The sequence below is a fragment of the Camellia sinensis genome, chromosome 3 (genome assembly GCF_055761805.1).
Source record: "Camellia sinensis isolate YWXY chromosome 3, ASM5576180v1, whole genome shotgun sequence".
In the NCBI taxonomy this organism is placed as follows: domain Eukaryota; kingdom Viridiplantae; phylum Streptophyta; class Magnoliopsida; order Ericales; family Theaceae; genus Camellia; species Camellia sinensis.
The window spans coordinates 149,672,565-149,680,161 of record NC_138963.1 but is presented as its reverse complement, the minus strand read 5'-3'; positions in this window follow the sequence as shown (position 1 = coordinate 149,680,161).

Sequence of the window (7,597 nt, the reverse complement as noted above, 5' to 3'; positions counted from 1 at the left end):
GATAGGAGTGGTAACAGTGTTTACTTCTGAGCATTTAGCAACTGTGCTACCATTGGAGCTACGAACAACATTCCTGTTTACTTCTGAGCATTTTGCACTTGTGCTACCATTGGAGCTGCGAACAACATTCCTCCTCATAGGTTTATTATCCTCCACAATGATCCCTTGCCTAATGGCATCCTCGATTTGATCCCCAATTTCATGGAGGTCCTTAAAGTTGAATAATGGGAGGACTATCATTTTCTACAATAGCCTTTTGTGTGGATTTCTAACAATTATATGAACTTGCTATTTCTCTAGAGGCCTGCTTGCCATCATAGCCATCTTTTCCCTCCATCGAATAACAAACTCTGAAAAGCCCTCCTTCAGTTCCTAACGCGTTTCCTTAAGATCACGAGTTGTGACCTTGATCTGTGTGTTGTAAGAATATTGGGCAACGAAGGATTCGACCAACTCTTGCTAGCTCTGTTTCACAGAGTCCTCCAATTTGGTATACCAGATAGTAGCTATTCCAGACATGGTTTGGCTGAATAGTGACAACTTCTGTACTCGGGTCAAACCTATCGGTCATAGGATATCAGAAAATAGATACAAATGCACCATTGGATCTCTGGAGCCTTCGAAGCAGTCAATATGCGGCATCTTGAATCGCTCCGATAAGGTAACTGTCGATTCAGTGTGCCCATCCTCTATGTCTGGAATAGAGTTGACCCCCTGTGCCTTTTTAAACAGCTTTTCTGACTTGTTGACTTTGAGCGTGGTTGGATCAATCTCGAATTCGAATGGTGCCTCAGTTTGATACACTAAGGCTCTGGAAGTTTGTGCTGGGATGGGTTCTGCTTGGACTGGAAAAACCGAAACACCCTCGGTTTGTGGATCTTGAATAGTGGCAGCATTAGCTGTGGTACCGGGCACAGGGATAGCCACGGTGAGTACATGTGATGCAGAGGTCGTTGCTGGCTGCGGTTGCTGTTGCTGTAGGCTAGTTATAACCTCAGCTTGACGGGTCAGGTCATGCTGGAGGGAGTAAACTGTTTGTTGTAGATAGAGTAATAATTCCTCTAAATTTGTCGAAGGCTGAGCCATGATAGGGGTAGATGCTTCGAATAAGCTGAACAAAGTTAATCTAGCTGGTGAATGTTGGAACAGTGGAACTGGTGAACCCTATCTGGCCCTCATTCGTCTCGCCACCGCGAAAGTAAAGCAAACACTGGCTACCTCTGAACAAAATTTCTGACCTAAAAAAGTCTATCAACACGAGTCCAGAGTACCTAGGGGATATTGAAGCCTTCTGAAGCTATGGTTCCAGGCCTACCTTGCAAAAGAGAAAACAGACAGCACCTCAGCTCAATTTCACTAGAGTATATATGATCACAGTTGAATGACTATACTCCACACTGAATTCTGCCCCAAAATAGATACCAACTTTGCAACTGATATGCACATTCCTGTACAGTTTCACTGTAAAGCGCATACCAATTAAGTGAGAACCAAAACACCCTTATGAGGGAGTAGGGTTACCCTGTCCTAGTTTCATCAGGAACTAGGGTTTACTATTCAAACAAAGTGGTGTCACGTAATCCTGTATTCGGGTAAGCATCATGTCCTAGTTTGGAGCAGTCTCTACGGCTTTTCGATATGCAACTCGGCCAAATGGTCAAAAGGGTACCTCAGCAAGACTACCTAATATACCTCTTGCACCTAACACCGAGAAGTGAAAGGAGGATCAAACGGTACAACGTCCAAATCCGAGGGTTGTGTTCCCATCATGGCAGATCCTGTGACCGGTCAACCTTTTGGCAAGCTTTTCGGGCAAGCCTCTAGCAAACCGTCCAGGAATAGCAAATGGCAAACACAATGACTTAAACACACCAATGCAAATGCAATGCAAAGAAACATAAAAGTGTAGATAAAATTTCATATTATGAATTTCGAGTCAAGTTCTCTAATTCCACAGCGGAGTAGCCAGAAACTATAGCTCGACTTTTTCGCATCCCCTTTCGAAAGTTCGAATATATAAGGGAAGTTCGAATATATAAGCCCTATAGTTTGGACTCCCGTGATTCTGAATCTAATCTCACAAGTGCAATGTGAAATTGATAATCACCAAAGAGTCCAAATCCGGCAAATCTTTTGGAAAATCGATTTTGAATCAAATTGTCAAAAATGGACTACTTTGCCAGATACAGAGTCGCCACCTAAATATTTTTTGTTTTGGGAAAATTTAGGAAACCCCTGACTTGTGCCAATGGCCACGTGTCCATCATTACCAAGACTGTCTCGGCTCGGGAACTTAGGTACGAAAGGGGAAGGTCATGAATGAATTTGAGCACCCCCACTCGCTCAATCAAAGATAGACCTCTACTAATCATGATATGAATCTTATTTACATTATATGTTCTTGTTTTGATTATTAGGCTAGCATTACTATGTGATGCGCACACAAGTATAGACTAATTTGGAAGAATTGGAACACTTCGATTGTTTTGCAAAATTGTTTTTAAATATATACCACTTGAAAAAGTGATCACATATGAACATTACTCAAATTATTCCAATTCAAGCAACAAGCCTTCTCCCACAAGCATTCAAGCAGTTATAGCACTTAAGCACTTAGCCACATGGCAGACATGCTAAACATGGAAACATCAACACAAATGCAATTATGCTAAAGCGAGTAAAGGCTCACCTAGTACTCCAAGCCAAAATAAACAAAAGAGTTAGAAAAATGCATGATCCTAACTTTATGCAATATGACTAATGCAACACATGCAACAATGCAACTAATAGGCTCGGCTACTTAACATGGCATATGAAACAATTAAGCAGCATACGGTCTGAGCACGTATTCAAGGAATGTATTAAACTAATAATGCAGTTAGAGTGATGAACTGAGCCTCGGTGCATGCAATACAAATGGATGCAAACATGAAGCATGCTAAACAAAACATAATGTCCCTAAACTAACCATCATAAGCAATAAATAAAAGGGAGAAAGACATAGGGTCGGAAGACATACACATTATTACATTGCGCTCTCACGAAGGAGAGTCCGAATAAACTAAGCTAATTAACTAACTAATTAAAGCTAAGCTAATTATTACAAAACAAATGAAATTAGCTAAACTACTTAACTAATTATTACAACAAATGAATCAACTAACTATTCTAGTTAACTAACTAATTACAAAACGAAACTGAATAACTAATTAACTAACTAAGTAGTTACAACACATTACAAAATTAACTAGCTACAACTAATTAATTACAACAATTTAAATTAAAAACATGCACGACATGCGAGGAATGCTTATGCACATGCTCGGGGTCCACTCGAAAAGCCACTATTTTGCTTCCAGAGAACCTCTGTTGCACAATAGAACACTAACACTGCTACTCACTTCCAGAATAACTCTACTCTACCTTACAAACATGCTGCTGAATTTTGCATCAATGGCTGGTCGGCCAGTGATGAGGCCTGCCAACCGTCAAAGGTGGCCTGCCGGCCATGAAAAGTGGCTTGCCGGCCACTACTGCTTAGTTCACCTTGCTGCAACAGAGAACAAATAGAGCATTGCACTGGATATTTCAAGCGTTTGTTTGCACAACTCACCCCTCTTTTTCATGAACAAATCAAAGGAGTAGTGAACTTCAGCCACAAACCACCAACTCAAGCAATTTCATTGCATGATGGCTTGTGAACGAAAGTGTGCAAGTTCAATAAATGCAACAAAATGGGACTCTAAACCTCCTCCCTTTCATGAAAGATCAAGGGAAGTGGTGACCTTGGAATCTTGAATCATTTCATCACTAATGAATATGAAATGGTTCAAGCTTCCATGTGTTCAGTTAACGTCCGATTGAACACAACCAAATTATTATCTTTCACCATTTTAGTTCCATTTTAATTACTCCATTTTAATTTAGCAACCATTCTTTAATTCAATTGAGTCCAGAGGGTGAGTTTAAGTCCTCTAATGGAAAGATGGCTCAAACCAAGAGTTGTCTTAGGCATGAAAGAGACATCATACCGTTGGTAATGAACCCCTTAAGGGATTAAACCATTAAGCATGCCACCTCAATGTCATGCTTTAAACAAATAAGCAATTTGAACCACTTTCAAAGTAAAACAAAAACCAAGAAAGGAGGGAGGTTGCAAAAATTATTAGTGCTAAAAATGAGTGAGAAAAACATAAATAAATGCTATCAACTCAAATAAGATGGTGTTTAAGGCCTAAAACACCAAGCTTATGAGGACAATTACACTACAAGCATGCAAAACAAAGCTCAAATGCAACTATCACTCTAAAACAGTCTAAAATAAGTCCTAAAACATGTTGGAATTAAACTAAAAATAGCTAGTTTAATATGCTAAAACATGGCACAAACTAGGCTAGTAAGCAAGACCCAAGGAGGGGAGGCTAACCCTCCCCCAAATTTGGACTTCAAAACATAATTTTGGCCACTGAAAAAACTCTAAAAATTTGTGTTTAAAAGCTCAAAAAAATATAGTAAAAGGGTGGGAAACACAAGGGCAAAGGCCTAAAAAACAAGATATAAAGAAGGGTTGTCAACCCTTCAACCTTTAATGGCCTTAAAACCCAAGCTTCAGCCCAAAAACATAGATTTTTTATAGCCCAAAAATAGTTGGAAAACAACAAGAATAATAGTAGAAAAAGAAAGCAAATAGGTAAAGCCTTATACCTCTTTAAGAGAAGAAGCAGTTCAAGCAACAAAACCAAGAAAACAACACCCTCAAGAGCTCTAACAAACCTCAAAGACACCTCAGCTCAAATATGGAGAGGTTTGGTTAAGGGTGTATAAGCAAAGGTTGAGAGTGTATAGGCTGAAGTATAGAAATTTGCTAGAGAGAGAGAGAGAGAATTGTAGAGAGAGGAAAAATTATGATCTCAAAATTTTCTAACCTTAAAACATGAGAAAAAGGCCTCCTATATATAGAAAACATGAATTCCCTACAAGGATATCTAGCCCTACACGTGGGTGAAGATGCATGTATCTGTGTAAACAGCTGGCACATTTGTCACAAAATATTTACAAAAGAAACTGGTGGCCGACCGGCCATTAGTGGTGGCTGGCCGACGATCACTGGTGGCCGGCAAGCCACATCAGTGGCCGATAGACAAAAAGTGATGGCCAATAGCCCAAAAAAGGTGGCCGACAGGCCACCAGGAGTTACAGGCTTGAAAAACACAGTGTTTGGTCCAATAATAGGGCAACAAATGTGCAAGGTTTGAAATGCTCAAAGCTACGGCTTCCCGCAGAGGACTTCGAGCGCTTGGCGAGCATATAAACTCATCACCGGGTGTGCATGCAATGGTGTCCAAGTCGTAAGGGCCATAAAAAATGGGGTGTCTACAATACTAAACATAAATATTAACATATATTATTATAAACTTACTACCACAGTTGCCACCACCACCACTATTACCATTACCATCATCGGCACCGCTATTACCACTATCACTACCTCTACTGCTACCACCATGCCACCGCCACTATCACTACTATTGCCACACCTTCATCACTATTGCCATTATTTTCATAAGTACCACTATCATTTGACTATCATTACCACATCACCACTACAGTCGTCGTCGTTGTTGCCACTACCACTACCACAACCGCCACCAACACTACTATTACTATTATTATCTTCATCACCATTGTCATTGTTGTCATAAGTACTATCATCATTTCACTACCACCACCACACTATTACTACAGTCATCACTGCTATTGCTACCATCACTGCAATAGCCACTACAACTCTTTACCTCCATAGCCATTACCACTATTGTCACAACCACTACTATCATTCCACCACCTCTTTTTCTATTTTATTTATTTCTATTTATCTCTGAAATATTACTCTTCCACCATCACCACAATCACTATCCCTTAATCTCCACCATTATTGCCATTGGCGCCATAACTAATCTATGGTGTTTTGAGTTAATGACTTGAAATTGGTTTTGTATTCAAGTTTTTCAAAGTGTTTTCATGTGTTTGAACCAACCATGCAAGTTTTTGAACTTTAAACTCATGTTTTGGAACTCAATTTCTAGTTTTGAAAACCCAGAATTCAACTTCTTCACTCGAGCAATAAAGTTACCGCTCGAGCGCACTTTATGATCATCCAGTATTTTTGCAGAACTTTACCTAAGGCTCAATCGACTAAGTGTTTACTCGCGCTAACTCAACTTTTCTTTGCATTCTGCTCAAGGGATCAAGTCTTTGCCTAAGCATACTTTGAGGCCGTCCAGACTTTTACAAACCATGCAAACCATCCGCTCCAGCAAACATTATCTTTTCAGCAATTTTTCAAGAACATTATCATGTGCGTATATTCATCATCATGTTCTTTTAGGCATTCTTTGTCATTGGCTAGGCATCATTAAAGAAGGAATAAGTTAGAAACCCATTTAAGTAATTGAATTGAATCGAAATAGGATTGGATCAATTAATTGTTGGGTGGTATGTTTCATTGTATCTTTTTTATATGTTTTTTGTAGGTTAGTCACCCGAAACTTAACATCAGTTCCAGCCCACTGTGAGTAATATCTCTATAAAGATTTGTTCAAAATGTGTTTTGAAAATTGTTACATGAATGATGTTATGAAATGCTATTGTATATGAATTAATGGAGATCTTTTTTATTGAATGCATCATGGCATCCTTTAGTGAGGCCCTTGACGAGGGGAATAATACCATGGCCCATTAGATTAATTGAAACACATATATCTCTGATGTTAGACCTTAGTGGTCCATATTGAGTTACCCGTTGTGGTTCTATTGTTCGACCTATTGCGGTCCCATTGAATTAACCTTGATGGTCCCATTGGCTTCGACATATTGTTATATTGTTACTCTATTGGATGTTACCATGTATAATGATTCGAATGGATATTGCTATCAACAAGGATTGACATGATTGGATATTTGAAATGTTTTGGAAATTGAAAGCTATGTTTTATGAATTATTGGACTTCATTCATTAACCCTTTATATTGATGTTACTCACTAGGTTTCAGCTCACCTCTCTCCTTTATATATAGGTATGTGAATATGTGGATCGTCAAGCTTAGAGTTCGTTTGGGAGTCCACCCTCTTTCGTGAAGCCGAACGAGAAGTGCCTCCGTGATGAGGCATTACTTAGTCTCTAACAGAGACAAGCTTTTTTCAGCCCTTTTGATTAGTCTTTTGTTTTGTAATTTGAAGAACATGTAATATGTATGTTGAAGTTTAAGTTTATCACAAATATGGTTTTGTGAATATGAATTGGGCTCATGTTTCCTTCAAAAGATTATCATATAAGCACTACTCAATGGACTTGTTTCTCTATTGTTATTGGTTCCCCTAAGTCCCACTTATAATTATGTAATTAATTTTTCTTTGAGGTCGTAGGTAATCTCTGATTATTGACCGGTCATGACCTAGACCTCTAGGGGTGGGTTCGAGTCGTGATAGTGTGGTATAAGAGCATGAATTATTACCTCATGCACTTGTCCATTTGAGCAATAAGATTCTAGAAAATAGTTTAGATTTACATTCATGATGCATTCTAACACAAGTATGA